The 22,017-nt window shown below is 37.0% G+C and overlaps 1 protein-coding gene and 1 pseudogene across 11 annotated transcripts in view; both read right to left on the reverse strand.

The window, feature by feature from the left end:
• The window catches only part of LOC101035501 (la-related protein 4-like), a 44,915-nt pseudogene extending 23,611 nt beyond the window's left edge, over positions 1-21,304 (reverse strand).
• CDIN1 (CDAN1 interacting nuclease 1) overlaps positions 1-22,017 on the reverse strand; it is a 1,267,257-nt gene that overhangs the window by 192,192 nt on the left and 1,053,048 nt on the right. The window lies entirely within an intron of this gene.

Raw genomic sequence — 22,017 nt, forward strand, 5'->3', positions numbered from 1 at the left:
TTTGGAGACCAAGACTGAAGCACAATACCATAGACCAAGTACTGTTGGTGAGGATTATATACAGCTGCATAAGGACTGGGGAGGTATACCATGCTTGAGTTTGAATGGGCTGACTATAGACACTGGAATCCATTAATCGATAAGCATTCCTAGCAAAAAAAAAAAAAAAAAAAATGTATTGATGGCTTTTATCCTTGCACGACTGGCTTGCCCTGAAATGTTTTAACTTCTTAAGTATTTAAAAGCCTGTTGTACATCTTTGACTGGAAAGTGATATACCAGTTGCTACTGTGTGCAGACTCACAGTTTATCACTTTGGGGCAGTTTTCTCTTTTGAATGAAGCTTTCACTTCCTCTACTGGTGTTGCTTCCAGAATCTCTTTAAGAATTACAATACAATGCTTATGACTTGGTCTCACTTTCTTATGCTTCTCATCAACTTGTACCATGGGAGAAAATCTTAACATTTAAAAAAGAATTAGATCAGGGTCTACAGTCAACTTTATTTCTTCCATGTTGGCAACTGTCCAAACTGGGATGAACTGATCACTATCCATTTGAGATATCAAGTAAAAACCCTTTGACAAATTTTCTCGAGAAAAACAGAATTCTAATTGTTTTTTCAGACATTCTTTAAGGTCTTCTGTCGAAACTACTGAATTGCTTTCTCCAGAATCATTACATATTTGGTAACTCAGATCTTCTGGTCCTAAAATCATTCCATCAGTTGATTCTTCAATGCCTATAGTATTTCTCGTGGTTTCACAAGATGAAGAATACATGACTTCATAGTCTTTACAAATACCTTCTGAGAGCTCGCATTACCCTCAGGACGAGCACCTGATACAGCTGCTCTTTTATGCCAAGAGCTTTTAGTTCCATGAGTTACTAGGGTGGCATCAGTATTTCCAGGAGCAACTTCTTGTCAGACTTTGGCATTAGGATTTAAACCAGTGCCTTTAGATGTTACCTGCTCCTCGAAAAGCAACATGTTTTCCCCTACTTGACCCAATTGTTCCTATCACTGCAACTCCAACCGGCTCACATGCCTGTGCCCCAATAGAATAATTTTTAAAAATAGTTTTCATCCTGAAATATAAAAAGGTACAATACTTTAACAATTTCATCTGCCTTATATTCTTGCAGAAATACTGGATAAAAGTTGCTCAAGGCTGTTATTACTCTATGCAGACTAGATAATGTAGGCTTAGAAAAAAATCACGAAAACATACACAGAAGCATCTAGTTCTAAAAGGATAGAGCCGCTAAAAACTCAATGTGGCACCCTCAACTCCCCGAGACTCAACTGCTCTAGTTCACCTTTCCACCATGTCTATGATGTGCTCTCAGCCTGGCGTTTAAGAGATTAGACGTGAATTCTAGAAAACGAGAAGAAGATAGAGTCTACTTCACGCCACTATGTTCTTCTGTACACACATCCATTTTCCCTCATTGATACTCTCTCTATATTCTCCCATTGGTCCAATGTTAGACTGAATTGAAACACTATGAGGCAAATGTTCTTCAGAATTGCTTTGAGAATAAAAATCTGAAGGAGGATACCTGGGAATTTCCAAAATGACTATCAAACCTGAACTGTACCAGAATTCTGACAATTATATAATGCCCCAAGAAGAAAACCAGAGGAAAACAACATGTAGCTTCAAATCAAAAAACAAAGCAAGAAATTGAGAAGGGCTGTGTCCTTAAAAAGCTAAATTTTAAGCATTCACAAATGTAGGTAGAAGAATCTTTCATCGGCTGTTGCGAGGACTCGCACTGCTGCTTCAGGGGATCTCAATAGAATTGCTTTGGACTAAGAGTTCATGAAACCATTCAGACTTCTGGATTTAATAAGCCCATATAAATAAGTCCCATGTTGAACTTTATGTTTTTGACCACACTTCATTGTGCAGATGAATTTTAATTTGAAGTATTCTTTTTTTCTTCATTTGCTTTTCCATTAAACTGAGCTCTTTAAGTCAGAGAATCCTTTTTTTATCTTTCTATCTTTTTAACTTTACATCATCAATATTTAGCACGGTGACTTGCACATACTGGCCTTCCAAGTGGTGACTTCATGAAGAATGACCCTCCTCTTCTCATTCCCTAACACCCACATACCAAACACATACACCCATTTTAAGGGAAAATATAAAAACACTGCAACTCACAGGCACAGAGAATGAATGTGCATTGAGACAACATGTGAACACATAATAGAGATGCCATTGCTGAAGTAGCTGTTTTGCTTTCAAACACTGTTGTGGCTAATAGTTAGTGATTTTAAGCTTCACAAGAAGATTAAGAGAGTGTGTGCTACCAATTAATTTTTAAGTCTTAGAAATTTTGGCTATATCAAATACAGAAGAAAAACCTAGTATGTTTTGGCCTCTGCTTTAATTTTGATAAAATGGCTACAACAAACAATATTCAAGCAAACAACTGTTACCTTTTAAGATATCAACAAATAGTGAGACTCATGGAAACATTTTCTCAGGAAAAAGATGTTCATGACCAGACTAAAAATAACAATGCCTAAAAAGAGCACTGTGACCTAGAGCACTGTGACCTGTTGCTTATATATTCAGTTACCTTTCCCTAACCCAACTCTCTACCTTTACAATACCCAGCAAGATAATGCAGACTAGTCATTGCAGGAAATCTGTGAAAGCCACAGATGAGTCCTGACATAGTCAGACCAAATCCAGAAGCAGGGAAGTATCAACATGCCAACCTTACTGAAAGGCTACATGACTCACCAGCAATCGTAACGCACAGACTTTAAAACAGCTATGAATATGGTGAGAAACTTGGTGTAATGCAGCCTCATTGTGACCTTACATCCTAGGAATCCAATCTGATAAAACCCAGCCCATCTATCTCTACATAGATGGGGTAAGGTTCACCCACAAAGGATAGAAAACACAATCCCAAATAACTACGAATTATACAAGTCAGAAATATTTGTCTTTCCCCATAAGATCGGCCTCTTCCACTATAGCAATTTTTCTCCAGGAAGTCCTTGGGACCCAGCCTCCTCTCAGCTCACTTCTCTATCAGCCCATGATTAAGACTGTGGCATGTGCATTCCAGAAAGCAAGACTGAGAAAGGATCTTGAAGGAGAGAGACAAGGGCTGTCTCTTAAGGAAGCCTCCACGTGAAACTAAGCTGCCACATGAAACACGCTTACTCTGCAATAGCCAGAACTCAGTTCCATGGCCATGAAATATACAAAGATGCCTCTGCTCTTGGAAGTATGTTCCTGGTCAAAAATGGAGGATTCTATCGCACTAGAAGAATGAGAAAACAGACACCTGGGAAAAACTACAGTTTTTATCATAGGCACAGCACTCTATCCAAGTGAATTCAACAATCATAAATGAAGCTGCTATAATTCTGAACAATGTACCATGGGTAAAAGTTTCTTCACAACTTCAAAGCTGTCCTGACTCACTTAATTGATCCAACAGACAAGCCATATTAAACTACTACTATACATTATTCCGTTAAGAGTTACCTCTAGGCCGGGCACGGTGGCCCAAGCCTGTAATCCCAGCACTTTGGGAGGCCGAGATGGGTGGATCACGAGGTCAAGAGATCAAGACCATCCTGGTCAACATGGTGAAACCCCGTCCCTACTAAAAATACAAAAAAATTAGCTGGGTGTGGTGGCGTGTGCCTGTAATCCCAGGTGCTCAGGAGGCTGAGGCAGGAGAATTGCCTGAACCCAGGAGGTGGAGGTTGCAGTGAGCCGAGATCGCGCCATTGCACTCCAGCCTGAGTAACGAGAGTGAAACTCTGTCTCAAAAAAAAAAAAAAAAAAAGAGTTGCCTCTAATAATTATGAACTTCATTTCACAACCACCATTGGTGAATAGCAGAATATAGGGCTAGAGATACAACCAATAAAACAACTTGATACTCATTTGATAAACGCAAACACCTTGCTGATGTTTTTAGAACAAGACACACTCAATTCCGTTTAGTAAAACATTTACCAAATTTAGTAATGAAGTATTTGATTTCCCAAAAACACAAACTTTGTTTCTCCTATTCTCTTTCAAGATAATGATAATACTAAGAAAATTTTAAAAACAGTTGACTTTACCAAGTATGGACATTTCATTTCATTTCAAAAGAGATGTAGATATACCTAGATTCGTTCAACCAACCCATGATAATTCTGCGTAAGTTTCCTTCTCAGTCTCTCTCCATCTCATTAAACCCACCAAAGTACATTAAGTAGCTACACATTTAGTAGCCTCTCCCAAAAGGTGGTTAGTTCACTTATTCAGTATTTCAACAAATATTTATCAAACACCTGTTTGTTGACAACTTTCATGTGCTGGAGAGTGGACTCTCAAAAGAGTATGTGACACAGGACTCAGCCTTCCCAAGAGTTTTATATTCAAAAGGCATTGCTTCTGGTAAGTAGAAAACACAGTTATTCTCAGAACTAAAGCACTCCTTACTGGCTATTTCAATACAGGATAGTCAATAGCTATCCTATTCAGTCAGAACAGATACTCCAACCGTACCTAAACAAATTGCCAAGAAGTGCTAAGACCTTCCCCAAAAAAGCCTTTTTATAAGTTCTTTCAAATAACTGGTTAGAAAGGATCTTACTACAGAATGGTATGCAGATAATTTGGGTAATGTAATGCTAAGAGAATGTGTCAGAAACATCATCACTCTTGTAACCTTGACCCTGGATTTGGTCTGAAACTTCTATACATTTTTAGTGGCATGTGAGAACAGATGCTACACATGAAAATGGCAACACTTAAATTCATAGTAGCAAAAACCATTACTCTTCCCACTGGACCCCTTGAACTTTAATAATGTCTGACCTGGTTGGTCAGTAAGTTCTAAAAGCAGACAGAAGAAAATTGCCAGTATTAAATATTGCTGGAATAATTTTTCATTTAGAATGATGTTACAGTTCTCTTATAAACAGGTCACCAGTTCTGCGGACACTTAATTTTCTTAAGGGAGTAGCCACTGCGGAGAGCAGATATCCACCTTTGTTTATGCCAACAGAATCTAGCTGAGAACTAGATTCATATATTATTATCCTTACACATAAAGCCAAAATAAATATACAACCATATACACACTCACACGCAGTTATATATAAACCCATCCAAATCAAAGATAAAGTGTGGCAAAAGAAGTAGATGTGAAAGAAAACTATTTTTTTTCCAAGATAAATGGCACAAAAGCCATCTCATTAACTATCCAAGGGAGATGATATACTACACAACGTCTAGATAATCACACATTAATAATTTTCACATTATGCAACTGAAAAGATTTATAAAGGCACAATTTAAGAATCTACCTTGCTTAAGTCACTTAAAAGCAGCAAAATGACAAGAGGAACAAGCAATTAGGTATTTCTCTACAACACCACAATTCGAAGTGACTTCCTACATGCCCCTTGCTTTACTCGAATTATCATTTCAACATGCAATTATCCCTGTGCTTTGATGCAGTTGTCATCGGTTTTGTTTTTAATGCAAACACCTACTTACTGATTAAATATTTCCCATATTATAGTTTGTGAACCATTTCTCCTATTTTGCTGATAAACTACTTTAGCAAGATAGCCAATCTCTGAGAACCTCTTAGGCAATATTCAGCCAGAGGAGCTCTAAGGTACATGCCCTGCTTTGACATGTTAGAGAGCTGAAGCACGTGGTCACATAGAATGCTGTATAAGGGAGAAGCTCTCATCTTTTCTCTCTCAGACTGTAGAAGGTTTCCTTTCACAGCTTTACAAAAACACCAGCCTCCAGATTGGCAGGGCATTATCCTGGCACTACATCCTTCTAAAAAGCTTAACACATCCTGTGTGAAAAACAGGAACTCCTTCTATCCACATGGACAAAATGGAGCTCTAAGACAGTAAGTGATTTGCCCAGGGCCATGCTCTTAGCACTACAGCAAAACTGGCTTTGGAAGCCAGACCTCCTAGCTGGTCTGGATCCCCAGGCATGGATCTTCTGGCCCAGGAAAGGTGATGGTCTGTTCCCAGCACTCGGCTAAAGAAATACATTTCATAAACCATATCTGGTTAATCACTTTTTAAATGCAATAGAACTGAGTTTAAGTTTTTTCTCAAACTCCTGGCTTCAAGCGATCCTCCTGCTTCAATCTCCTTTTTAAAGTGCTAAGATTATAGATGTGAGCCACCACACGTGGTCCACTAAGTTTTTCATTTTAAGTTTATAGACTCCTGATTCTTTATAATTATAGTCATTTTTTAAAATATTATTTTTACTGGTTTATGTAAGTTTTTATTTTTAGCATTTTACTAACATCGCTCCTATCAAATTATCAATTTAGATTATGCGATCAAGATATAATAGGCCAGCAAGGTGTGCTGGCTCACGCCTATAATCCCCACACTTTGGGAGGCCAAGGTAGGAGTAACCCTTGAGAACAGGAGTTCATGACCAGCCTGGATAAAAAAGGGGCACCCTATCTGTAAAAATAATTTTAAAATACAGGCCAGGCATAGTGGTTGCACACCCGTGGTCCCAAGCTACTCAGGGGGCTGAGCCATCTGAACCTATGAGGTTAAGGCTGCAGTGAAGCCATTATCATGTCACTGCACTCCAGCCTAGGCAACAGAGTCCAAGACCCTGTCACACATATATATTTGTGTATAACTTCAAGAGGCAGAGTGAAAAGGGGAAAACATTAAAACATGCCTAACTTTTAAAGTTACAATCACGAGATTGCTTGCCAAGTATTTTTTAACACATTGTCTAAAGAAAAACATCTTTTACCAAAACAGTGTATCAAATAATAATAACTTCACTAAAGAGTGATAACATTTTCCTTATAGAAAGGTTACAGATATCTCTATATTGATCTTCCGTACCTTCCTTCTGGAAGTAAGACCCTTATAAAAGAATAACTCAAGGACACCATAAATAAAGTAAAAAAGAGAACCAACAGCCTAGAAAAAAAATACTTGCAAACCACATATATAAGGCTTGTATCTAGAATACGGAAAGAACTCTTATAACTCAATAAAAATGACAACACAATTAAAAAATGAACAAAAAATATGGATAGACAATTCTTCAAAGAAGATATACAAATAGCCAATAAACACATAAAAAGATTCTCATCATTAATCACTGAGGAAATAGAAATCAATACCACAATGCAAGACCACTTCATGCCCACCAGGAAGGGTATCATCAAAAGGACACAATACACAAGTGTTGATGAGGATTCTGAGACACGGAAACCCTCATCCATTCCTATGGGGAAATGCAAAACAATGCAGCTACTTTGAAAACTAGTTTACGGTTCCTCAAAATATTAAACCATATGACCCAGAAATTCTGCTCCAAGAGAAACAAAAACATATGTCAACACAAAAATGTATACACTCATGTTCATACAAGCATTAATCATAACAGCCAAAAACGAGAAACAACCAAATGTCTACAAACCAATGAAAAAATAAACAAAAGGCAGGATATTCATACACTGGATTTTTCAGCAAGAAAGAATGAGACAATACGAATGAATCCCAAAAACATTATGCTAAGTTAAAGCTAGTCGTATTGCATAATACTAATTATATAAAATGTCCAGATAGGCAAATCAACAGAAACAGATAGATTACTGATCACCTAGAACTGAGGTGAGCCAGTTTGAGAATGGGGAGCCATGGCTGACAGGTACTGGGTTTCTTTTTGGGCTCATAAAATATTCTGTAAATAGATAACAGTGACAGACTCACAAGTTTGTGAATATACTAAAAGTCTCTGAATTACATACTTAAAAAGGGTGAATGTTATAGTATGTGAATTATATATCTGTAACAGATTATAGTTGAAAAAAGAATATTTATATAACATACAATACACCTAATTTAAAATTGGAATGAAGGAAGGAAGAACAGAAGAAAAAAGTAAGTTAAGGGGGAGGGAGGGAAGGAGAGACACACACACAGACAGATCTCAAAGAAGTCAATCATGGTTGTGGGCATGCTTGTCGTGGAACCAGCCTCCAGAAGGAATGCAGTCACGCGCACATTAGGTCACATGAAGCAAGCTTTTTATTTTACATATTGTAATGGAAAACTTTTAAGCAAAGCATTTTCTTTAATAAAGTGGATATTTCTCACAGCTTATTTTAAATACTGCAAAATTACCTGCTCATGTTCTCCTGTGAACTACATCATCAATGTTCTTCATGTTTTATTTTCCTGACACACCAGTTAACATGTTATTTCCATTGAAAACAATCCTGGTCTTCAAACTATCCACAGTATTTATGGATGCCACTTCTCACCCACCCAACAATTTTATAAGGTATTATAAGACTGGAAACAACGAAGATGAGTGGAAGATCTTTCCAGTTCATTTTTAATGGGTACCAAGCGTGACTACACCTACCGTTCACAGATTTCCAGTGACACTTAAAATTTTAGGAACATACTTTTCCAACCTCAGAAGCATATGGACCAAGAAAACACCTCTGTCACAAGTACCATTGATCAATCCAGAAAATCCCACCAAAATGGTAGTAGAGAGTTAATAAATCAACTCCAACTGCTTTAAACCCCAATTTCCAACCTGTTTGGGTTAATCCCTAGACAGGCGGCAACCTTACTTAGAGTAAATTAACCACCCCCTAACTGTACAAAAAAGAGCTTGCTGGTAATTGACAGGAACACAGCTAAATGTGACTGTGACCCTTAGGGAATATAAAATTTACATAACCCCCTTAGAGGTTAAGGGAATAGTGACTTCTATAAACAGATATTTTAATTTAACAGAAAACATTTTAAAATAAAGTTTAGGTATACAGTCTTTTAAGGAATTAAAACAGACATCATAAGCAGGTAAATACAGAGCTGCTGTGGGAGGAAATTAAATTATCCAAGACTGCTTTTACCCAGGAGCTTTTTAAGCTTCATCCTGTACAGCTTGTTTTGGATGATTTTTCAACCAGATAATAAAAAACAATTTCATTTAAGTGCTACAGTCACAGAGTTTACCACATGAAATCCTTCTAAGCTTCATTTCCACATCTCTTCATGGGTACACCTCTAGCATTTGTTCATTCTTTGGGAAGCATACTTTCCTCCATGTGTGTGCAGAGTACCCTGGAAAAAATACCAAACTTCATCGTCCCCCTATTCCCATTTGCTTCAAAAAGTAGTCGGCCTTGTGGAAATGTAGAAGTCAGACTTTCAGTCATCTTCATAAGCCAAAAAGTGTATTTGTTCCTTTTCCATTAAAAAGAGCAGAAATCACACGGGAGCCAGTATTTCTAAAATAATGAATCAAAAATTTGAAAGACCCATGCTCAGAAACATATTCATATTCTATGTATTTATATCTAAAATACATGTAACACTACACAATGCATGATGCTTTTAAAAAAAACAGCATCAAGGTTATCTGCTGTGACTTCATATCAGCAGACAGAAGGAGGCGGATGGAATTCAGGAGTAAGATAACACTCATGTCAAAACAAATAACAAAAAAAAACTCGGCCTCAAGCATGCTAATGAAGCAAGTGGTACGCTATAGGTCAGATCCCCACTTCTACAATCAAAACTTATCATATGAGCTCTTGAAAAGGGAGTGTATCTGTCATATGTTAATGACTTCAAGCATTCACTGAACTTTTAGGTATATAGGAAAACTTAAAAGCACTTCACAACTCCTTGTGGGTATAATTAGCCTGTTGGAATTGTTGGCAATTCTCATTCTGGGACTTTGAAAGGTCACTCCACTCTTTTAAGATACCAAATTTGGAGGTACTTTCCCTTCTGGTCAGATTAGGCATACCCTGCAATTAGTATACACAGCTGCACCTGTTGCAAAGCCTTCAATGATGTAAATGGGGACAGTCAACAACATTCTAAATTCTTGAGGGATTATTAGATCTTGGAAACCAAGTGATGAACAAATCTGAATGTCTGCTATTAAGGTGACGGAAAGTGGTCACACCCTGACCACACACAGAAGCCACATTTTTTGTTGTTTATAGGCAATTCCAGCTAACAGAAACCTCAATCACTTGACTCTCTCAATCTTGTAAGCAGTCAACATGCAATTTTGCTATTTAACAGAACTAAGCTTTTCATAATCTAGTTGAGTTTCTACAAAGAACAAAGAGAATTCCAGATTTAAATAGAATACAAGTAAAAAAACAGCATTATTTATTTATCTAAACTTTACTAAATCGTGGTGAAGTAAAAATGCTTCTGGTCACTTTGCAGTTTATAAATTTGTAGCTCAAAGCTACTCAAATACTTTAATCTGTTAATCCTTTACAAAAGTATTATACACATTGACAATGATAGTGATTTCACTGCTATAGTGTAAAATAATGATATTTAAAAGAAATGCATTTAGGAAAAAGGTATGAATTTAAGAAATCAGATTCAAAGTTTTAGAAAGTCTGATATAATTGTCATTAAACAGTAGTTAAATCTTAAACATAAAGCCATAAATTATGTCCTTACTTCCTTCTGTCCTTTTCTAATGAAAGACAAGCACAGAGGACAGGTTTCTAAAGCCCCCCTTCTCTTTAAACCATGTGACTCTTAGACATTTTCTATGCCAGAAAACACAATTCTGTGGCAGCTGATACATGTGGCCACATAAACAAAAGAGAAATACCATAATGCTGTTTTAAGCTAAGATATCCTTGGTACATCTATTAGGCAAAGAGTCTCTTATTGTCATCACAGTATGTGAAATATCATCATACATGCTTAAGTGCTTTTTCTTCATATAGAAACTCTTTTCAAGACATCATTGGAATTTTATAAAACAGGAAAAGAGCTTTTTTTAAAGGCGTTTTACTACCTTACTGCTAAAGAGGTATACTTTCTTCTGAGTGTATTCAATTATACGTAGAAATACTTTTAAAAGGTCAGTTGAAATAATAATATAAAATTATTTGAAGTGATGAGACTACTTCAAAATTAGCATTCTAACTTGAATAAAACCAACAGGAGTTGATTACATTCTTATTGCTCTCCAAAAGTATTTTCATCTGATCTTTACTTTAAAATGTGCATTTGTGTGTGTGTGTGTGTGTGTGTGTGTGCACACGCGCTCACCTTTAAAAAGTCATAGAATTAGGAATTGATAATTTTTTTAGGTTAGCTGTTGTGTCTATATGGTAATCAAATGTAGAAAACTATAAATTATATTTAAATTTATTATTTACAAGCAATTAATTATAAGAAAAAACAGCCAGGTGGCTTTCATTACATAAATTACTGTTAATGACAGAGACCTCATGCTGCGACTGTATTTAGCATTTGCATGTGTCAAGTGCACATAGTGGTGTGAAACTCCCCTCTTCAGAGTGGAACCAGGCATTGAAGCAGAAGGCAAGATACCCAAGTTTCAGATCACACCCGAACCAGTCCTTTCAGCCTGATGTATTCCAAAGGTTTCCAAATTTGTAGCAGAAAATTTGTCTTGTAGTAACATTTCGGGGAAACAGCTTTCAAACCAGATACAGAATTACTGATCATCAAATAGTGTTTGCTTACACTTAGTTACTTAAAGTCCTATCTGTATGATTTAAATATTACCAAAAGAAATGTTTAATCAATTTACCGTAAACCAGGTAAGGCATTTATTAATGTCTCACAAATGCAGTTTTGAAAATAATGTTAATGTTGCTTTCCTACCACAGAAACTGTGCTAAATAAATGAACAATAACTCTCTTTGCAGGGTTCTGTCTCTCTTGCTTTACTTAGACTTTTGTAGTGATTCTTCCAACTCTACGGTAGGTATAAGCCCCTTCCAAAGACAACGAAGAATTTTACGTCTTTATGCTGAGAAAATAAACTTGAGTTTCAAGGATATAATAGAATAGGAGTTCATATGATACAGAAGGAAACAAAGAAAATAAATGTAAATAGCGAATAAGTTTCATCCTATTTCAAACTCTATCCCAAATAGAGGCCTAAATAAGTATTTCCAACACCCTCCATCAGTACCATCAGAAAAGGGAGAAAGTTTTATGAAAATGCTTTGTAAACGATAGAATAAAATTCCAAAATTACTAGAGTCTTCCTTTTTAAGCAAATAAAAAATTATTTAAAATTTAACTGAAAATCCTATATTCAGCTCCCTCTCTGGCATTCAAGAATTAACTGCCTAGTTAGATTACCTAACCCTTCACTTTTCTGAAACGGGTTAGGAGGGAGTATGTCTTTAGCCTCTGAGAAGTTAGTCTACATTTGCGGAGCACAGAGAAAAGGTGGGCATAAAATAAGGGCTAATAGTTAAGGAAGGAGAGTCTGCACTTACTAAGTATAAGGAGAAAGTAACAAGATGGATTTTTTCAGCTAAAAGAAGGAACTAATTTACATTATCTTTGGTCAAAGTAATGATCCTGGTGAAGCTGTGGGGTTTGTACATTTAGCACCAATGATGCTGCCATGGCTCAAAAGCACAGCTTCTCTTTAAGAATCACTTTAGAACCACTTTAACAGTTACACAAGAACACCAACTTCAAAGTCACATCTTACATCTCGCCAAAATACAGGGTGGCCACCAAGTCCAGAAATACAGACAAATATACAATAAGGGATTTATTGCTACTGAATTATAACACATGGCAAAATAATTGTGTCTCCAGAATTCATGATCACCTGCTCACATCAGCCTCCTTGTTTTTCAAACTTAATGATGCCTGTTTGTCTCCATTATCAAAGTACCAAAGACACTGTGCCACACACTCTAAAAATACTTGCCAAAAGAGAAGTCCCAGAAGTGTTTTTGCTATCATTACAGTGTGTCCCCCGGAAGAAATCGTATTCATTATCGCACTTTTTAAAACACCGAGTCACTAATTGATAGTTGCAATACATGCGAGGGAAAAAGAAAGTTCAGTTATTAGAGGACATTAGAAGAGTTCGATAGAAGACAAGATGCAGGTGCTGACAGCCTGGCAGACACAGGGCACACCACCAACCAAAACCATCAGCACCTCCCACTGGAGCGGCTGGCAGCATTCACCCCGAGCACATACGCTTAAGAGTTCACAGTAAGTGAAATTCAAACTCTTGCCCTCTTAAGGTTACATAATAATTTTTCAGCACCCTATCAAGATTTTTTCATGTATTCCTAATCTCATTTAGGAGTAACAGTAGCTTTATCACTATGAATACAAAAACAAAAATTGAAAGCTGCCTATCAATAAAAGCCTGAGTGTTTTGGTGTCTGGTGCAAGTTAATGATTCAGTGACACTGTGATCGGGTCATGTTCATGATGAATTTTCAGAGGGCTGCCTAGAAAAGTCAGTCAGCACTGCTGTCTATTTTTATGATGCTGAAGGCAGTACAATGGTAGAGCTCACTGGCGCTGTGTGCCAGGCAGGACACGAGGATTTTACTCATAGGGTTAGGAATTCCAGTCCCAGAGAAGGCCAAAAGCAAGGCCTAATGTAGACACTTAAGATAAAGCAGCTTAGCTTGAAGAGGAAGCTAAAAATGTTCTGCTTTGGAGAGTGCCATATTTGTGACCTCATGGCAGACTGAGAAAACCAAAGAGCCCCACAGATCACGCAAGTAGTTAGTTCACTGGTGTCTGACAATGCCCTGTGGTGGCTAAGTTGTGAATCCCCAGAAAGAGAAGTTCATGAGGTTTAACGATAGCTGACAGATCACCTCAGTAGGTCTAATTTTGCAAAAATATCCATGCCAAAGACCAAACAGGCACCTGTTAGACATGGTCGAGGTTGGTAAGTGTTACACTAGTCTCCATCTGAATCATGTCAGCTACACGCCTAAGATCACAAAAAGAAAACGGGGGATAGAAAAAGGCCAAATCTGCAATCACAAACCTGCCTTGATTCCAGCCACTAAAATGTCACATAAAGACCCCTTTTCAGTTCAAAGACCCGTTAACCTGTCCTCAAGGGTAGGACACTTACACATGGTATCTAGTCTCAACCCCTAATGAAATTCCAGTTGGTAAAGTCATTCACATTCTAAAAGGGAACCAACTCCTCACACTGCAGAATGTTAGCACTGCACAATAATCCACAGTTAAGTAAATGCTGAAAGGAACCTTTTACTCCTTTTTTTTTTTTTTTTTTAGTAACTCTATTTGGGACATCAAAACACTGTAGCATTACTTCCCCAAAATAAGAGAAATCATGTTGAATCACATGAAACAAATCTATTTACTGTCTGTCACTCCAGAATAAAAGTCAATGACTGACTTAGAATTAACCATTGAAATAGGGAAAAAGACATATAAAAATGGATTGAAAAGTCTGTCTACAAATGTTGAGGTAAGAATTCAACTAGGACCCATTTCTTTTGTCCAGTTTCACAACAAAGTTTTATAAACTACTGAAAACTATACTTTGACGGAAAACATGACTCTACTACTAGTTCTCCTGAAGTACATGGTACCAGAATTAATGTCTTTGACATGTGGCTGTGGATTTTTACACTGCCACCAAAGTGCTCAGTTAATATACAAATTTCACTAAACCAAGCCATAAACAAATCTTTAACTGAAAAGGTCTGTCTTAACTGAAAAGGTCTGTCTACTCGTTGATAATCTGTTACCTGGCAAAAAAGCAGAAGGTCTCTCTAGCCACCTAATCACCATATCAATGACACATGCCACAAGAGAGAAGCACTAGTTTATTTGATTGATCATGGTAGATAAACTCCAAATAACAGAGAAATTAACAAATGCTTGACATTTGCTCAACATCCATTATTCTGACACTGCTTTCAGAATTTCAAAGCCTGGGAGTATGCTTAATCAACATTCATATTCCCTTGTGAGCTACAGGCACCATATTGCACCCCGCCTTCATACTGATGAAAACTGCATATTGGCCATTTCCAAAATGTTCTGGGACTCCACACAGGGCCCCTTTTCTCTCTTGTTCCTGCTCCGCAGTTTTCTTTTAAACACTTCCAAGACAAAAGCATCTGCCAGTTTTTCTCTCTAGGGATGTATGCAAAATGAACTTAACAGTTTTAAGGCAGGAGTAACCCTCACATCTAAATTCATTCATAGGACAGAAAAGGGCCTAAGAGGCCTCTCCAGGGACAAAACCCTGCTGAAATTCTCCCCACACACAACAGTGGGAGCTTTATAAAATCTAAGTCCAGACAATTTCCAATTCAAATGCCCAACATAGCATGACCTTTGTCAGATCTCTGAGCCCAAGATGCACCCATGATTTTTTATTCTAACCAGCACAGACATTAGACAGGGCACTATTGCTAAGCAGGAGGTTCAATATTTGCATGCTCTTCTATTGTGAAAATGTAACAGTGACAGCACTGTGTCAAATTCTTTTCCCTCTAGAACTTTAACTCCATAGGAGAGGCATGGCTGACAGATGACTCCCCAACATCTGTGTTATGTACACTGCACAGCTGAGGAGCCCTGGATCACTGTCAGCACATCGTGGAGCTGACCTGCACCTTTCTTAAGCCTTCTTCTTAGCCCTGCCCCAACCCACAAATATATAAATAACTATAATACAAATAGTGCAATTTTTAACAAAATATAAAGATGGCAAGACAGATTAACATAATTTATAGTCATTAAGCTGTTCACGTAGCAGCTCAACATATGTTGTATAAATGTCCTATACCGAATAATTTATCAGATCTGACACAGTGCACATCATATTGTTTTATTTAATATGCTTACTAAAATTTCATGGATCAAGCATCACTTCTGAAAGCACTAGAAAATATTTATTCACCTCCCGTGATTTATTTTGATTACCCTTACAGCTCCATGATAAAGTGGAACTCACAAAATTACAAGGTTAAGGTTTACACAGCCATTGCTTCATATACTAAAATATAACAAATGGCTCCATGTCTGTGTTATATTTTACTTTCATTTAGTGTTAAGTAGAACAGTAGACCAAGCACTTAGCTGCCTACTGAATATTTTAATGTTTTTAAATAGGACTTAAATATCTTGGCCCAGAGAGTGGGAGCTTAAGTAACAATTGCAGGAAAGCATAGTAAGTCCTTTGTAGAGTACTAGTTAGAACAATAATGGCAAACAAACAAAAAGCATGCTTCAAGGTCGTCATCTCCTCAAAGAAGATCACAAAAATAAGCACTGGCCCACATCAGAAAGTTAGCAAGAATTCAATGAACGCATAAAAGAACACAACACAATGTTAGGCAATACGGGGTAGAGCTGGAAGATCAAATCACAGCAAAGCACACAGCTCCAATCCAAAGGTTCTCACAATTAATTCAAACAGAAAGCAAAAGAGAGAAATGCACACATGCCAAATTAACAGGTAAAAGTAATTACAATGGTCAAAACAATCAAAGATTCTCACTAGAGGTAATCTAATATTCAAGAAACAAACAAACAAAAAAGGATTGGGGAGGGAGAGATGGGGAAAAGAAGGGCAGGAAAGGAGGGGGTGGGAAAGGGAAGGACGGAAGGAAGGAGGCAGGACAAGAGAAACGGAGAAAGGGAAGGAAATAGATTAGACGTGCCACCTGAGATTCCTCCCACTTGAGAGCCTTTCCATCACTTTTCTCCTAAAATATTTTATCTGGGGGCAGGTCTCCAAGACAAGAAAAAGGAAATGAAAAGTACGGTAAAAAGATCAGCAGTGGGAGAGGAGCTGAGCGCTTCTAAAGGCAAGGTCAACAGAGCTTTCCGAAAAAAAGCATGAATGCTTGCTGGCCTGATCATGTCTGAGAGAACTATTAAAAACTTTACTGAATCAACCGCCTTGAGAAAGAATACTAAACAAAAAGGCTTTTGTTTCCAATGGGCTATTTTGTTTAAAATGTAGTAAAAGTAAGATGAGGACAAGACAAGAAAATTATCTTTTTTAATAACTAAGTTAGGCCAGGTGTGGTGGCTCACGCCTGTAATCCAAGCACTTTGGGAGGCGGAGGTGGGTGGATCACTTGAGTCCAGGAGTTCAAGAGCAGACTGGGCAACATAGCGAAATCCCATCTTTAAAAATACAAAAAATTAGCTGGGTGTGGCGGCACATACCTGTAGTCCCAGCTACTCAGGAGGCTGAGGTGGGAGGATCACCTGAGCCCAGGAGGTGGAGGCTGAGCTGAGATTGCACCACTGGACTCTAACCTGGGCAAGAGATGGAGACCCGGTCTCAAAAAAAAAAAAAAAAAATTCTATCTCCATTTATGAGTGACAAATGAGAATTGTTCCCAAGTACCTAAAAAATAATACTCTTCTCACAAAAAATACTCTCAGGTACCCAAAGAAGCGCCATATGTTTCAAGGTGTAAATACTACAATCCAGAAGCAAGGTGTCAGCTTCTCAAAAACTTGACCTTACCGTCACATGACAGGAGAACTAACAGTCGATGAGATACTTCATGTGGAGCAAGGAAACCACAAAGCCATATAATATTGGATTGCAAGTCAGGCAGCAGAGTGACTTTAAATGAATAACAGGTTATTGTAAAAATACTGAAGGTTCTATCATACTGCACCCTCCGAAAGGAAAGATAAAGACTATGAAGTCAAACAGAGTTCAATATAAAAAACAGTAAAGTTCCAATCTCCCAAAAGAAAAGAACTAAAAATAGGAAAATAATCTTGCTCAGTTTAATGCATGGTGATAATGGTACCTGAAAAATCCTAAGTACAGCATAATTTAACCCTTACAGCTTTATATCTGAGCAAAAACGATGTTAGCCATAATGTAGGGTTTATATAAAAGTGAGCACCATTATTAACAGATAACCTTAAGAGTTGGGATGGTGGTAGGGAGGTTATGTATCAAAAAATGCAATAAGAGGTCATTGAGAGCACTGAAGAAAAGAACGAGTTTAAGTGTTGCAAATTCTTGCTGGGACCCCTATCATCACCATCACTCTGGCATTTTATTTCTAAACAAGAAATATATTTTACCTTTCTGAGATTATTTTCTGGTTACAAGCCAACCATTATGAACCTTTCAGTGAATCACTGAATAGGGCACTTAAAGGGATAAACAATTATAAAAATAACTCTGTCACAGGCGCATACATTTTATTTTATTTAGTGATGTAATAAGCTTTCGGGCATATATCAGGTCCAAAATGGTCTTGGTCATTAATTTAAGCAATAAATCATAGGTCTTGCCAACAATGACGGCAAACAGATGCTAACAAGGAAATGTATTATTTAATATTGCCATGTGTTATAAAAATGTAAGTGTGTTTAAGACATGTCTTAAATTTTTATAATAATATGCATTTAATACATTACTGTTTTGACACATGCAGGAATCAGATTTATAGGTCCCATTCCATAGCTGCTTCTTCTGTGAACATGAGAGCATATTCTGGGTTTTGTTTTTTTTTTTTTTAAAGAGGGGAAACCTTTAAAGTGCATGTTTGCAACAACATCTAATTGGTTGTCTTGCTGTTTTGTAGTAAATAATGTCAGCATTGACACTCATTAAAAAGAATGAATCTACATACTTTGCCTGAATTTGAAAATAGAACATTTAAGAATTATAATTTTTAAAGAAATATTATAGCCTAAGAAATATATAAGAGCACTTTTCAATCAAGCTGGCAACTACTTTTTTTTACATTCACTTTGAACTGTCCTGCATGATACCAGGCAAAAATTACTACTTTGATTAACAAGTTTACAAGTAAAGTTCAATATTCGAGAACTTGGATCTAAGAAAAACTCCACTTTGTATGTTCATGCAAAAACCCTAAGAATCAAACAGTAGTATAGCAGAACACAAAGCAATTTAGAATGGAGTCTATCCATAAATTTGGCAAATTATACCGAACCCTAATATTCCCCCTCTAATAGTTCCTTTCAAAGCGGGTTTATATCCCTTTGCCAGCAGGTCGAATCCTCCTAGGAAGAGGGTTTGTGAGAAAAGGGAATTCAAGGCTAAAAGATTAATTCAAACCTCTTTTCAAAAAACATGAGCTTTCTTTTTCACATCAACAAGACACTGACTCTACTGAATATTTTTGTTAGCAATTATTTTGTTCAAGTCTCCTTTTCAGTCAACTCTCCTAACTGCCAGTATAGTCTTCCCTCTTTTTTGTGTAGGCAAGGAGTTCATTCTTTAGAACACTTGAGGAAGCAGTGCTCGGAGTATGGAAACTAAATTTTCTTCATTAAATCTACTGAAGCAGTTATTAAAAATGCATTTAATACACTGGCAATGGTCGGTGGGCACCGCTGACTGTGACAGGCCAGTTACTGATGATGTGCCGTCAGATGGCCTTCTCAGCAGGCGCCTGGGTCTCAGGCTGCTGAAGGACAGCAATATCTTCCCTTGTGTGTAAGCTCTATTCATCTCCCAAGTATTTACTAAATCACAGGCCTCTGCACACATAGCCCACGTTTTCAGTGTATGCTAACAAATGATGGATGGCCTCGTCAATTCGTTATGTCCTGAAAGCATGGTTTCCTGCCATTCCAATCATCAAATCTCAGCGCTTCAGAGCTGATCAGTCCCAGGGAATATATTTTGCAGGCTCGATTAAAAGAGTAGAAGTTCTTTCCATGAGAGTCTCTGGCACTTTCTTCAACTATTTGTTGTTTCAACCAATTATTTAGACAGAATATTCAATAGGTGCTCAGGTACTAGAACATGGCCAGGCTTTTTCCCTGATGTTCGCTAAGGTGCAATTTTTTTTTATGACAAATCAGTGGAGGTATTTGAAAATAAAATATTTGATAGTGAAATTTGTGTTTTAAAACAACTTTCCTTCTAGGTATTGTGGGCAAAACCTTAAAAATACTTTATATCATCATATTATGTGATATTTATTATACTGTTAAGTGTATTAGCCAATGCACTTCAAAGGAACTTCCAAGGCAACAGCCATTCTATAAATCATCTAAGCCTTTTAAGACAATAATTCACACACATTCTCTTAATTATAATCTAGATAAAGGCATAAACTGCTTAAAAATTCTCCTGACAGTTCCAAAGTTAGATGACAAAAGTTCAACTTGTCAAAGAGAAAATCTTCTTAAATGAACATTTCTTTTGAGTTTCAAGGTTATATATGTCAGTTGTCTTTTCCATAAACCATAAGAACATTTTTTTCTATAGCTTACCTATGGAACAAAAAACACATAAGAGCACACTCATACCTTTTACTCAGAAACAGTAAACTTCATAAAAACAGAGGAACTTACCACAACTAAATAGAAAGCTGAGCTTTGAAGAAATGGGGTGGTATTAAAGAGTCAAACAAAAAAAATTTTAAGGTGCTGGATTCCCATTTAGCCAATACCCACATAGGCACCAATATACCTCCAGTCAGTTTAAGCTTCAGCACGCTGTCCTGCCATTCACCTTAACCTTAACCTCAAGATTAAGCTCATTTTTATTGCGCACAAAGGTCATCTGTATTAGGTCAAAATTCAACGTCCCTTGTCAGAAAAGGTTGATATATTCCAACCTTTCCTTTTCCATGCATCAAATTTTTCATGGTAAAGTCATATTCAGCAGACAGTATATTCAGCAATTTATTGTGCCATTGTAATACAGTGCAGAATACAATCGTCCAAAAAGCTATCACATGAATAAAATATTTTTCAGGACTAGGAACCAAATCTAGACTTCTTACACACCTCTAACAGAGGAAATAAAAATAACCAAGTCTTATTTCCATGCTTCAGAAGAGTTATATGGGAAATAATCTTCCCTAAAATACAATCTATAACATGACTATGCTTTTGCGTCCATAGTCTTTGGGAATAGGCAACTTTTTCTTTAGAGTGTTGCTCAAAATTTAAGTGATTTTTTTTTTTAATGCAAAAACCTCAAACCTGATTTAATACTTTTATTCAAATCTGACCTATGCAGTTTAACCGAAGTAGGTCTAAACCTGAAACCCTCTCTTTGATCTAGAACCTAGAGGAAGATATGCTCTATGATAAAGTAAAAACTAAAGGACAAAAATTACTGTCTTGCCCAATTCACTACTATTACAATTATGTGATCAGCATAACTGCAGAAATAAGATAAATTAAAGGAAATCTTTGAAGGCAGCATTATAGAATACATCGTAATTAGTAAAACCCAAAGCCTTAAGGAATAATAAATCTATTCTCTTTAAAGAATTTATGCAACTTCTTTGTGTTTACCACAAGGTCTTTTCATAATGAGTATTAGTATGATGAACAGTTTCAAGATCATTTTAAACACCCTCATTCTTCAAATCTGATTAGTACCTATATTGAACACTAAAATCAATGTTCACATTCACATGATGATCTAGGGTATCCTCTAAAATCTCCATGCTCTGGAAGACTCACACCTGAACTTACGGATTTACTGGAGTCAAGCTGCTTCCTGATACAGCAGAACCCTGACTCTAAAACTGGTACTCGCTCAAGTATCTTTCATAAATGCATAATCCCCTTCTCACCAAGTTGAGATAAAAAAGTTAAAGAGGTTCCAGATACGAGTGGCTGCATTTGAGAAAAATAAGTAGACAATAAAAGACTTGGAAAGGGGTGGTTTCAGGCAAAATATTTTCAGTTCTAATATTCTGAGTCTAATTATCATAACCATAAATACATTGCAACAAGTAACCATGGATGTGTAATGGTCCCAATAATATAACAGCAGTAGCAACCAGTGTAGTATCGGGAACCGTGCTAATCATTTTATATGTACTATCTCATTTCAAGTTAATCATTTTATATATACTATCTCATTTCAAGCTCCTGACAATTTCATTTTATGAATAAGGACACTAAGGCACCAAAAAGTGAAGAAACTTACCAATTAGGTATCTTCCCTCTGTTTTTTTTTTTTTTTTTTTTTTTTTTTTTGAGACGGAGTTTCGCTCTTGTTACCCAGGCTGGAGTGCAATGGCGCGATCTCGGCTCACCGCAACCTCTGCCTCCTGGGCTCAGGCAATTCTCCTGCCTCAGCCTCCTAAGTAGCTGGGATTACAGGCACGCACCACCATGCCCAGCTAACTTTTTGTATTTTTAGTAGAGACGGGGTTTCACCTTGTTGACCAGGA

Source organism: Saimiri boliviensis, chromosome 2, assembly GCF_048565385.1.
Source record: "Saimiri boliviensis isolate mSaiBol1 chromosome 2, mSaiBol1.pri, whole genome shotgun sequence".
In the NCBI taxonomy this organism is placed as follows: Eukaryota; Metazoa; Chordata; class Mammalia; order Primates; family Cebidae; genus Saimiri; species Saimiri boliviensis.